The sequence below is a fragment of the Chelonoidis abingdonii genome, chromosome 9, assembly GCF_003597395.2.
Source record: "Chelonoidis abingdonii isolate Lonesome George chromosome 9, CheloAbing_2.0, whole genome shotgun sequence".
Classification (NCBI taxonomy): Eukaryota; Metazoa; Chordata; order Testudines; family Testudinidae; genus Chelonoidis; species Chelonoidis abingdonii.
Window position 1 is genome coordinate 5,377,192 of NC_133777.1, and position 14,208 is coordinate 5,391,399.

Consider the following 14,208-nt stretch of genomic DNA (forward strand, 5'->3'; position numbering starts at 1 on the left):
GTATATGCTACTGCAGGCAGTGCTGGGAAAGGGACTAGGTTATAAATAAACTCCTTATCTTTTTATGAGGGAGAGACCTGAAGGGAACAGGAGGTCTATCCAGGCAAAGAGCCTGGGCTTTGAAGGAGACATGGGGACAAGTGAGACTTGTCATAGGTCTGTGTGAAGAGAGACAGAGACCTGGAAGAGAGCAGCTTGTCGGTCCCTCTTATGGTTGCTATCTTTTGTGGAAAAATATTAAAGATTTTTTTCTCCCCCACAGGACAGTGAGGAAACACCCATGCAAAATATTCCATGACTAATTTGCAAATACTTTGTATCTAATTGTAATTTTCAGTTGTCAAAAAATTGTGTGGGGACTTAGCATTGGTGAAGCCATCGGCTTGAGAGCCCCAGTGAATGAGATCTTCTCTTTATCTACAGGGCAGCAGCAGGCCAATCTTCCCCAGTCCAGTCCCCTACCAACATGCTTCAACCCTGATCTGAGGGAGGATCCCCATCGAGAGGGAACAAAGGTAATTCTCACTGCATGGCCCTTGCAGTTTCTGCTGAGCTAATTAGTGCAAAAGGGCAGGGGGGGGGGTGAGTTTCTAATGAGGGAGCTGGAACTGAGACCCACAAAACTTATCTTGTATGGGGGCCACCAAATATCTGTTAGATGTGAACGACCTTCAATCTGTACTGAGCTGGGCTGCTTTCAAACTCGGGACCTGATAGAAGGCTAAGGCTCAGTAACTTATTAGCAATGTCCTGAGGCATCCAAGCCTCCAATGAGTGCTAATTTAGGAAGAAATTCCATAGATTGATATTGCATAACCTCCCCTCCCCATGTTTTAAAGAAAAACTGAGGTTGCAAAGTCAAGCACTTGAAGGATACGAAATTCCAGAATTAATGCTACCTTGCAACCTAAATTTTGCCCCCTTGTGCGTATAAGTTCTGATACAGTCTTTAATTACATGATGGCATATCATTTTTCTATTCATAAATTATCAGTCTGGTTTGAACACTAGACTTTTGGAGCCACAGTACAGACCTCTGCCACTGGAGCTAGAGGACTAACTACCAGCAAAAGTAGGCTGTTGTCCTATATGTGATCACACATTTTGTCAGTGAGTGACTGCTACAAAGCAGTCAAGTGTTGGTTACTGGGATTCCTGGGTTCTCTTCCTGGCCTGGGCATAGGAGGGTGACCTAGTGGTTACAGTCAGGCTAGCCAAGCCTATAGATTTGGCAGTTTCTTTCAGAAAAGTCGAGTGGGCGAGACTTGGATCTGCCATATCAGAGAAGTGCTCTATTTCCAGCTTTGGCAAAAGTTACTTTAATCTGTCAAACGGGAGGACTGATACTTGCAGAAAGGGAGAGAATCACTGAAGGCTTATTCCATAATAAGCATTGTGAAATTAACAGCAGTTAGTGGAAGAAGAAGAAGAAGACAGGAAACTTGAATTCATAGACTCCTAGATCACTGTGCCGTCCCCTAGGTATTTTGTGGGGGAGTTTTATTTTTACTCTGTCTCTCTGTGCATTTGTTCCACTTATACTGCTGGGAATTTAGGATTTTGTCTGTCCCAGAATGCAGTCTCCAGAGGGCACTAGCAGAGGACTACATTGGCCTGCATGAAATACCTCGGAGAAAGTGGGGGACGTGGTTCTGGCCTGCAGCGGGGTGTCAGTAACTCATGGGGAGGCTTGAGACTGGAGCGGCAGTTCTTTTTTTGATTTGTGTCTGTTAAGCTTTCAAAAGGACCCTAGGGGACAGAGCAGGAAGTGAATAGACCAATCCAATATGGTGACCCAGGAAAGATTTTGTTTGGACCTTCATTACCCTGGAAAGGTTGAGCTCAAATTTAGCTGAAGGGTCAAACTAAACTACCCAACAAGCGAGAGGAAAATTACTTGCTAGAAGGGAAACTGAAGCAGTGGTACACCTGATACCAGAAAAGCGAGAGACCTTACACCACCTGGATGTTAATATGTTTTCACAAAGATCAGCAGGTGCCTACTGCAGTGCACAAAAATAGGGTAGTATCCCTTTAAATAGTTAGTGAGCCCTCTGGTGAAGCTCACCATGTCCTATGTAGAGAAGCAGCCAGTAGCCAGCCGAAGCCACAGTGTGTCTATAGCTAGGCCTTAAATGCTTGTACAGTAGTTAGTTAATACAGATATTTAGGAATGAGCTGTGCTTATGTGATTTTTTCACAGTGTTTTGTTTCATGAAGAACAAAAGACACAACACCTGGAATTCTAGACTGGTGATTTTAAGTTGCCACTAGAGCAGGGGTCGGCAACCTTTCAGAAGTGGCGTGCCAAGTCTTCATTTATTCACTCTAATTTAAGGTTTCGCGTGCCAGTCATACATTTTAACGTTTTTAGAAAGTCTCTTTCTACAAGTCTATTATGTAACTCAACTATTGTTGTAAGTAAAGTAAATAAGGTTTGTAAAATGTTTAAGAAGCTTCATTTAAAATTAAATTAAAATGCAGAGCCCCCCAGATTGGTGGCCAGGACCCAGGCAGTGTGAGGGCCACTGAAAATCAGCTCATGTGCCGCCTTTGGCACTCATGCCATAGGTTGCTTACCTCTGGCCTAATATGTTTTCCTGGGCTGCTGGAAGTTCTGAGTCAAGCCAAACATTGCATAGGTGGGACAATAAGCAGGTTTTCACATCCATTGAGTTGGGATTTCAAACATATTGGACAAGAAGCTATGGAAACCTAGTGTGTTTCAGCTCATTGGGTTCATGGAAACTTTGCTGTAGCTAAGAGATGTCCCTTGGTGTTCAGATCCAAGTCCAAACTTCCCCAGAGTCCATGGTGGTTCTGATCTAGGGCCAGGATTTTGGTTCTAGTCTGAGTTGGATGAGCTGCCCTTTGTGTCTGAGTCTGAAAAAACTCCCAAATTCAGTTGAAATCTCCATATTCCAGTTGATTTCCCCCACCCCGCCAAACTGAAATGGTTTGGGGTTTTTGCTCCAAATGGAGCAATGGCTGATGCAATACGTCTGTGAGCTTGGGCTGAGTTCAGAGATTCACAATGCAAAAGGCACCAAAATATTTTTCTGTAACATCAGGGCATTTTCCAGTACGCTACTCCACATGGCTCTGACGATTCACGGCGTGTTGCACTGTAGGTATATTATTCACTTGGCAGTCACTTTATTTCAGTGTATACGTTATATTATTAAATGCCAAAACACTCTGCTGGGGAACACACTTATTTATATCTATTAATGGACTGAATATTTGATACTTATTTCTAAAGCTAATTTGTCCTGCATCGCTTTCTTTCCGCCGAAGGGTGTTTGCCAAGGGTTTGCTGTCTGCATATTAAGAGAGAGTTAAAGGGCTTCAATGAGTCTTTATTTACTCCTCCCTCTGCTATGAGTGCCTATGTTCAACCTGTCAGTGGGAGTATTTCCATTGACTACAGCAGGATTTAGAGCAGGCTGAGAGCAGCAATAAACACTACCGATGGGAGGATCCTCACCATGAGACACGAACATGGGATAACATGCTGCATACTACCATTACCGTGAATGCTCCCAGAGGGATGTGGAGAACTCCAGCTCTTGCAAACTAATGCAGAGCGGATCCTCCCTAAAGTAGAGAGCACCCCTCTCTTTCTTTGTAATACCATCATGGCTGCAACCAGCTGGGGCTTTCTCAAGGTTACAGTACCTCACTGTAAATGGGAGTGGGAGCAGTGCTCAACATTTTCATTGAAGGGATTTTGACTCTGGAATTCAGCATCCCGCTTGGGGTGGCACATGGAGTACAGACACCACATGCCCAGCTAGCACAGGAATAGGGTGACCAGATGTCCCAGTTTTATAGGGACAGTCCTGATTTTTGGGTCTCTTTCTTATACAGGCTCCTATTACCCCNGCTGAAAATCAGCTCGCATGCCACCTTTGGCACGCGTGCCATAGGTTGCCTACCTCTACATTAGAGAGAGTATTTGCTGGGGAAGGCATAGGCGAGTAATGAAAAACTGCTGAGACACTGAGCAGTCCTGACTGAGGTGAAAGAAAAGCCTTTTTATGCTTTATGCATTCGGGAAGTTGTTGGAGGCTGTTAATCCGACAGTTAACTTTGCCCCTCCAAAGCAGTCAAGGTCATTGAGATTTATGGTAATCTGCTGAGTAAGGGATGGTGGAGCCCCAGCAAGCTGCCTCCAGGCATCTTTAGCTGACACATTCAATTATTCCCATGAAATGACACTTTTCCTTTCAAATTTTACGGAAGTCTGACACATGCACAGGATGAGAGAGGGCAGAAACGAAGACTGAAATGTGCCTCTGACTACTTCCTTCATAGTCTGGCACTCCTGTCCCAGCTACAGTAAGTGAGGTCGACACCTGTCCCATTTTTAATAGGTCAAGTGAGAGTTGTAAGCTCTATTTTGCTTCCTGAAACACAGAGAGAGTTCATTTTGAGCAGCTCTGGTATTATTATCTCTTTCTTTTTCCCTCCCCCCGCCCCACCGGGATAAAGGGGATCTTCTCTCTGGGAAAGCGGTACCAGCTCTGCAGGGTTGCAAAGCCCAGCCCATGTGCCATTCTTGTTGGCCTAAAAGAACTGAGCCAATCATGGCTGTAATAACCAGTCACTTCTCATTGAAAATGACACGGGGGAAATTATACAATGGACGAAGATCTATGGTATCTATGTGTCAAGTATCAGAGGGGAAGCCATGTTAATCTGGCTCTATAAAAAGTGACAAAGAGTCCTGTGGCACCTAAAGGCTAACAGAAATATTGGAGTATAAGCTTTCGTGAGTGAATACCCACTTCATCAGACGCAATCTATGTGTGAAACCTGTGGTATTGCTTTACCATTTCAATCATGCTGTGAAATCTATATTGTGAGGCTGAAACCTGTTCTTATACCTTCCCTTTTGCTCTGAACAGCGTATGGTCTTGAGAAGTGGCTCTCAAACTTTTTTACTGGTGACCCCTTTCACATAGCAAGTCTCTGAGTGTGTCTTCTCCTTATAAATTAAAAACACTTCTTAAAATATATTTAACGCCATTATAATTGCTGGAGGCAAAGCAGGTTTTGGGGTGGAGGTTGACAGCTCACAACCCCCCATGTAATAACCTTGTGACCTCCTGAGGGGTCCTGACCCCCAGTTTGAGCACCCCTAGTATTGAGGAAAGGGTCATTGAGGGCCCTGTCACTATGGTACCTGATTCTGCACTAGCCTTCTGAATCTGCACTACAGAAACATGGGATAATTGGCCACTTATATGTATTCTTTGCTTCATTTGAAAATGAAATAGCCTGTCGCATTATTTTTGAGTGTCTTTGCTTTGTAATTTGGGTCTCAGCATCAAATCTCTAGAATCCGTAGCCACTGGGAAGACTGATGTGTAGGAGGCAGATTCATGCATTTTAGGGGCACATTTTACCTCATGCTGTTAGCTAGAGGCATTGTCAAAGAATGCCATGTTTAATTAATATTATATGCAAAGGTTACTGGAGAGGACAGTGTGAGTTTTGCTTATTAAAGAAGATTAATGTATCAAAGTAGGTTTATTTTAATTAAAGGAAAGAATGTGTCCCTATGTTTCAAACCAGCATCTCCCATCAGCAGAAGGAAGTGGTTTCATTTGTATATTTTCCATGGATTTTGACACACTGGGGCTCTTCGTTTTCCTCTAGAGAGAGCAGTAGTTTGTCAGACCTATTTCTCTGTGCTTCTGCCTCAGTTCTCAGCCCTAACATGGATTGTGCATATTTGCAGTGTCAGTTTACTTGTTAAAGTCCCGAAGGGCTGGTTGTGTTTTACAGTCCATGAGAAATGGCTAATGCTTTACTTCCGGATACTCTTATCCTAGAAATGCGAGGCTGGAAAGGACCTCAGGAAGTCACCAAGTCCAGCCCCCTGTGCTGAGGCTCAACCAAATGACCTAGACTATCCCTGTTTGTCCAACCTGTTCTTAAAAACGTCCAGTGTTGGGGATTCCACAACCTCCCTTGGGAAACCTATCCCAGCACTTAACTACCCTGAGAGTTAGAAAGTTCTTCCTATTATCTAACCTAAATTTCCCTTGCTGCAGATTTAGCCCATGACTCCTTGTCCTACTTCCAGTGAACGTGTAGAACAATTGATCATCGTCCTCTTTATAACATAAACGTCACTGAAGACTGTGTTCAGGTCCTCCTTAGTCTTTTTTCTCAAGACTAAACATGCCCAGTTTCTGTAACCTTTCCTCAGAGATCAGGGTTTCTAAACCTTTAATGATTTCTGCTGCTCTTCTCCGCACTCTCTTCAGTTTGTCCACATCTTTCCTAAATTGCGGTGCCCAGAATTGGACAGAATACTCCAGCTGAGGCCATACCAGTGATGAGTAGAGCAAGACAATTACCTCCCCTGTCTTACATATGATACTCCTGTTCATACAACCTAGAATGATGTTTGACTTTTTCACAACTTTATCGTATTGTTGACACATACTCAATTTGTGACCCACTATAACCCCCAGATCCTTTTCAGTGCTTCAGTATGTCTTCTGGGGACTGCAACAATTACTGACATAATAGAGAAGCGGCGTTGAAAATGAACAGGCATCTACAAGGAGATATTTGAGCTACATGGGCCTGATGCAAAGTACATTGCTGAAATCTATTGATTGGTTTCAGGGGGCTTTGGAGGAATTCCACTAATAAGATAGGTCTTAAGACTTAGCCAGATAATTGGTTGCTTTGATCCTCCATCATTTGGGGTCTTTGTAGTAACTGCAGAAACTCCTGGCTTGAGGAGAGAGAGGGGACAAGCCATAGGATCCTCCATGGCTCAGACCATCTGTTCTTTTCACCCCATGAAGGTCTGAATGTTAAGCCTGGAGGGCCTAAATCCCTGGCCTCACAAAGTTCCCCATCACTCAAACCAAGTACTCTGAAGACTGGGAAGAGGATTAGGTTCTACAAACACCACTGAACATGAATAATATGATTGTTTGGTTGTTTGCCTTCAACATGATTCTAGATGCCCAGTTGTACTGGTAACTTAGGAGCCAGGTTTGTCGTTAACATGTGCTCTCTGCTGGTTGGCTCTGCAGCAGTAGAAGTAAAATATTGTCAACTCATGGCCTTGTGCATAAAAAGTGACTTTAGACTTTTTGATTTCTCATTGCCTGAGTGGGGGGGGGGGTGACATATAAATATTTAGGAACTAAGCAGATTACTGGGAAAGGATAACAGTTATAACACATTGTAAGTTACATTTTTGGGCTTCCATGTAACTTTCTTACTGAAATGACTTCTCCTTTGTAATAGCAGGTGTTGTTGCATCTCACAATGGCAAGGTGCCTTTTGCAGGGAGGTGAAGCAGTGGTATAAACAGGAGAAAATCAAGAGAAAGATCATGGGTCAATAATCCACTAGCAGGTTCACCTTCATTTTTCCCTCTTCAAACACAACATTAATCATTTTTGAAAGGAGAAAATGAGTTCTAATTATGCTGCATTCTAACATATAATACTTCCATGTCCTACCTACACCTTGATAATACTTCTTTGCCTATGGCAACATTTTCACTTGCCAGAGCACCTTTATGTGGGCTAGCAATCTCCACTTGATACCATAATATTATTGCAAAACTTCTCGAGAGGACCTGGGATTTCCTACCCATTGACTAACCCAATTGAAAAGAAGTCAAAACAGTTAGAATTAAGGGAGTGCACCGAACTTTGCCATCATGTGGTAATAAACAAGTCCATACATTAGCTGTTGCAAATCAAAACTCACTTTAATTGCGAGAGGATGATTTTTTCTGCAGTGCAGTGAAAGTGATGGAAACAACAATTGAACAGATAAATTCTGATGGAGGGAACTGATAGTAAAAATCTCCATTAGTTTTATTTAAACCCACAACTTTAAAGATTTGTCATAACTACCACAAATGTGCTATTAATAATATTTCATTATTATTAATCTAGATAATTTTCTCATCCCCCAATGTGTCTATTCATTCAGTGTAAATAAATTAAACTTAGCAATGATTGAGTTTTCTAATTGAGTTTATTCTTGTAAATTAATCAGATTCTAGAAAATCTATGCAAAAAATCATCTTTAAGCAGATTATTAATACCACAATATCAGTTCATGAACTATTCACTAATTAAAACCATAGAGCTAAATTCATAATAGCACTTACCATAATAAATAATTCAACTCTACTTTGTACTTAAGGCCCTGAGTTGGCCATAGTTGGCAGGGGGAGAGGGGGGGAATTTCACACTAAGGGCCCGAACCTGCAGTGAACTCCATGTTTCCCCAAATAATTCCATTTGAGCTACAGTATGTATTTTAGAAAAACATCCCACTCTTCATTTAAAAATTGCCAGTGATGGCCAATTCACCACAACCCCTGGTAAATTGTTCCAGCGGTTAATTATGCTTTTTTTCCAGTCTGAATTTGTTTAGCTTCAACTTCCAGCCATTGGATCATGTTATACCTCTGTCAGCTAGAGTGAAGGGCCCATTATAAACTATTTGTTCCCCATATAGGTAGTTTAGACTGTGATCAAGTCACTTCTTAACCTTTTTGTTAAGTTGGATCGATTGAGCAATTTGAGTCTGTCTTTATAAGGCATGTTTTCCAATCCTTTAATCATTTTCAGGGGTCTTCTCTGAACTCTCTCCAATTTATCAACATTCTTCATTAACTGGGGACATCAGAACTGGACAAAGTATTCCTGCACCAGTGCCAAATGTAGAGGTAAAATAACTTCTCTATTTCTACTTGATATTCTTCTGTCTGTGCATCCAAGGATCACGTTAGCCCTTTTGGCAACAACATAGCACTGGGCACTCATGTTAAACTGATTATCCACCACAATTGCCAAATCTTTTTCAGAGTCACTGCTTCCCAGGAAAGAGTTCTCCATCTTGTAAGAATGGTCAACGTTCTTTGTTCCTAGATGTATAAATCTGCACCTTCAATTTGAAATGCTAGAAGAGAGGGAAGGGTCTCAGAGTTGCTTCCCATAAACTATATTTCTCTTGTGCTCCTGGCCTGGCATTTAACCTTTGACCTTTTGTATTTAGGCTTAATCATGTTGCCTCTGGCTTTTTGAGTTTCTCTTTGTATAGTTCCAGCTCTGTTTGTTAGATCAAGCCAGATGAAACTGTTGAGACTCTGACAGTAGTATTGTCAGCTTTTGGTCTGGCAAGTTTCTCTGAAACCTCCTTTAGATTTTTCATATCCCTGGTCACAGGCCCCATTTTTTTGCATAATCTTCATTAGTCCCAACCTCTTTAAGGAGCATCAGTGTGGACTGGACTAATTCTGTACTGGGTACCAGTTCTGAGCATAAATGATAGCACATTGAAGTCCAGGGAGCTTGTGGACACATCCAGTCATTTAAAGAGGTAAATGTTCTTTTGTGTCTACAGTGATTATAAAGGCCATGTTTAAAAACTTGTGACCCTCAGTTTTCTCCCTTGAGGGCACATTATTGCAGGAAGGGCATGCCCCAAAGAACTTGCCGTTTACGGCTTGTCAAGACCTTTCTAAGGTTTCAACCTTTTAGAACTTCTCCTTGTCCAAATGGAAATTCAACACAATTCCTCAATGGAAACCTCAGAGGAAACCTGCACAGCACCTTCAAAAGATGAGCCTGGGAGTTTAAATTCATAATTTTGCTAGACACTAAATATCATGGGCTGAATAAAGACACTGGATTTATGGCTTAATTACATCAATCTATAATCCACTAAACATGCTGTCATAAACAGATAGCTAAGGGTTAATGTTTCTTTCACCTGTAAAGGGTTAACAAAGAGAACCAAACACCTGGCAAGAGGACCAATCAGGAAACTGGATTTTTCAAAGCTTAAGGGAGGGAATTTGGGGGTTTTTCTTGGTCTTGGGTTTTTGTCTGTTCTGTGCTCTCTCAGCTATGAGAGGATCTATTTCCAATCTTTCTTATCTTCTGTTTTCCAGTTGTAAGTACAAGGTATCAGAAGTATAGTCTTTTAAATTGTTTTGCTGTGTTTGCATCTGTGTATCTGGCTGGTGGAGTCTTTATGTGTATTTGGCTATAAGTACTTTAAATTATATTGTTTTTGGGTAAGGCTGTTTATCCCTTTTCTATTGTTTATTCATTTTCTATAAGGAAAGCCCTGTATCTTAACATCTAGGTTACAGAGAACTGTTATTCTATTCTTTCCTTCTTTCTTTTATTAAAAGTTTTGCTTTTTAAGACTTGTTGATTTCTTTTTCTAGTTGACCCACCAGGAAATTGGTGGGAGAAAGGAAAGACGGGGGGGAGGGGAAAAGCTGCTCTCTGTGTTTAACTCTCCTAGTGTCCCAGGGCGGGAAGAAGCTACAGGGGAAGAGAGATAGAATATTTTCTGTTTCCTTGTCTTTGGGGTTTGTCTCTTTGTGGAAGAGAGGAGACATGCTTCTTGGTATTGTGATGTAAAGAGGTTGCATCAGTAACTGTCAGGTTAGCCCAGAGAGGAAATTCTGGGTGGGAGAGAGGTAGGGGGAATGGTTTATTTCCCTTTGTTGGAGACTCAAAGCATCTGAGTCTTGGGGGTTCCCCAGGGAAGGTTTTGGGGAGACCAGAGCAAGGCAGGCGCTGTAATTCCTGTCTGGTGGCAGCAAGATCAGATCTAAGCTGGTAAAAGCTTAGAGGGTTCATGCTAGCTTCTCAGGTTATGAACGCTAAGGTTCAATCTGAGTAGGAAGCTATGACACATGCCCCAAAGTTTTATTTTTTTTCTCCTTGCCCCCTCCCGCCCCCTGTCTCCTTTGGCTGGAGAGTCTTAACTGGTCCCTTGAGATATATTTTAACTACTCATGCTAAGCTGTCTGTTGGATCTTGTATTTAGCTGTGATACTCTGAGTACATTTCCCAGACCTGAAAAAGAGCTCTGTGTGGCTCAAAAGTATGCCTCTCTCCCCAACAGAAGTTGGTCCAATAACAGGTATTACCTCACCCACCTGTCTCTCTAATTAAAAAGTAATTAATTTTACTGGAATTAAAACGAAGGCCTTTTTTCTCCTGACTATGGTAATTCTGGAATAAGGACACCCATATGTCTGTTCTTACCATTATGCTAAATGTTAAACTTTTTTTCCTATCGGTGCTCTCCAGTCTTAATTAAAAGATTTTCAAAGAAAAAGGTGGATTGGGGTGCCCAGTATGCTGTAAAAGAGACTGTTAACATGACAATCTAAAAAACAAACAGCCATACAGGAAATGTTATTAAAGTCCTCTTCTGTCCTTCCTGTTATTAACCATTGAAGCTACATGTGGATGTCTGATGTTTACCCACAAATACACAAGTGGAACTTTCATATCTATCCAATAGGTGGCATGAGAATCAACTTCTTATACCAAAATGAACGTCTTAAACAATTCATAATTTGGGAATGGGGTTGCAAAAGGGGAATTGTTGCACTTTTTATTTCCTCCAATGTGCAAAATTAAAATTCAGCATCTGGTCCAAAACCGAACCCCAAAGATAACCCTACTTTAGGACCTCAGGCAGACCCCAGACCTAACTCTTACCAGCCCCAACCCTAATCATAGCCTGGTCAAACCAACCAGCCACAAAAATTTAACACAGAGAAACCTCCTGGCCTCAGTGCTCACTGGTCAGATACTGGGCCCAACTCCTAGCCCAATAAGACTGCCCACAACCACAGTAACCCTACCTTCAAGCCTTCCTGGGTCTCCTAATTCTAACCCAAGCCTGGAGCAATCACCCTGGCCCAAAACCAATCCAATCTCAGTGTTCATTTCAGGGTAACTGCATCTTTGTTCCCCCTCCGTGATCCACCAAGAGCACCCATTAGATGTCACCAATCTTGGGCAGAGACCTGCGTCTTGCTCTCTCAACAGGGTTTTTTAAGGCTGCTGCACTGCTCCATGATTTACACTGTGATATCCCCAGCAAGTCAGACTGCCTAAAAGGCCAGCGTCTGCACTTTGCTTTCTCTAAGGGCTGTGACTAGTGTATTGCCAGCCGACATAAGTCGCTACACAGCTTCTTCTAAGCATGACCATTTGTTCTTAAGAAAAAAGCATTTACTGAGAAAACATATTAAAACAATAAAAGAACCTACACACTTGGTAAGAAGCTCACCAGAGGTTACCCCACCTCCAGCCTAACTCTCTGGTGGGTTTTAGTCCTTCAACACCCACAACTGGGTTTTCCCCTGTGGTTTCAAATTTATCTTAAAACCAGAATCCCAAGTGGGCAGATCATCTGCTTCTTTACACAGCTTGAGTCTTTGATCTTGGCCTTCTCTCCCAGGTTATCATGACTCTTCCTCGGGGCATAGCTTCCAGAGGGTGGGTTTTGCATAATTGGAGTTGGAGAATTTGCATTAATCACTTTCTAGGAATTCCCCAGGAAATGCACTTCAGACTTATTGTCCCAAAAGCCCAGACTTGTCTGGGATATTTTCACTATAGTCTTTTGAATTCCCAGGTCTCACCTCTGTCACATCGCCCCCTCCCACTCCCGACCCCCAAGGTTACATACGATTTCCAGCCCCCAGTAACACACACAAATAATGCAATAAGGTCTTTCAAGGATATTGCAGGAAATTGCCATACCTATCGCAATAACATCTTAGTCTGATACTATCTTCTTTTATTCTGTTTGTTTTCTTCTTAACACAATATAGTCCTGATTTTGTATTTGGTTCTTATGTGCTACTGGACTACCTGTGCTAATAGTATGCACTACTGGGGAATCAACAGATAAGTCTCCATCTCCTCCTCCCCTTCGATGTTTTTCAGATTGGAAACAATGTATATTAATATCCATTGTTTTCATGACATAGTAACTCTCTGCTGCGTGGAACATTGTAGAAATTTTCTGGGTAGCGAAGCATCCCAGTTTGCTGGTCCAGTTTCAAACCCGGTTCACTGAGTGGCAAGAACAATCTAGCTCCTTTGGTGTCGGTTCTCAGAACCTAGTTTTAGTTGGAGCCATCCAATATGATAGCCCAGCACAGACAAATTAACTCACCTAGGAATCGTGTTTACAGCCCTGTATGATGTATCATACTTAAATTCAGCTTCAGTTAAAATCCGGAACATAAAAAGAATGCAAATTCATTCCCCAAAAGCTTTTTTAAAATCTTGGGATTTTATGATAAGCTTCTTGGGATTCAAGCTGGAAAAATGCCATTGATTAAATCTTTAAATCAAAATGTAAATAAAAAATAAAGCCCTATTTAAGGCTCCATCATCAATTAGTCTTTGAGAGATATTGAACTAAGACCAAGAGATTGATTGATTGTGGACTCTTTCTTTTTCATGTGTTACCAGTTGATTACATCTATACATAAACAGTTATAAACCTTTGCAAACTAAGGCCAATTTAAGCAATGTGTTATGCATTTCTCCGTTAGGATCTTGCTGCATGAATTATGTCATTGAGCGTAATGGGATTGCTTGCAGAATAAGGTACTAGACCAGTGTTAGTAAGTGTGGCAGAATATGGTTCTTATTTGCTTCAGTGCAGCTATTCACTTGAGCATGACTATCAGGATTTTGGATGGATGGATGGATGGATGGATAGATAGATAGATGTATCCCCATATACAGGTGCATGGGGATGCATCATCACTGCAATGTTGCCAGGCCTGGAGCAGAATGTAGCAAGTACAGCAATATTATAGGAGGAAATGAAGAATATTTTGTCCAGTTGAATGATAGCAAGGAAGCATTTAGGGTTAGATAGGGCAGTTGTTACTCATGTTGTTGATTGTATTATTAATTATCCTAGAACCTGGGAGCCCAAGCATGGATCAGAACCCCATTGTGCAAGGTGCTGTACAAACACAAATAGCTTGCAGTCTGTTGTAGTACTTAGGGGCCACGGGCCATCATGCTGGGAACTGTATAAACATGTAACACAGACAGTTCCCTTCCCTGAAGAGTTTACAATCTACACACATGCTCATCTGAGTAGTCCCATTTACTTCACTAGCCATGGGCTAGTGCTTGCCAGTGTGAGTAAGGATTACACAGTCAGGCCCTTAGATATTAACCCAAACTGGAATTCAGTGAAGAAAGTGGGGCTGATATTAGAGATGGCTAGAAAACGGATTGAAATTATTTGTGGAATTTTTTTTTTTTTGGTTGAAAAAATAAAAAAAAAATTTTTGTTTGTTTTGCGGCTGCCAAAAACTGCTGAAAATGATTGATTTTTTTGGGGGGAGGGATATTTGTG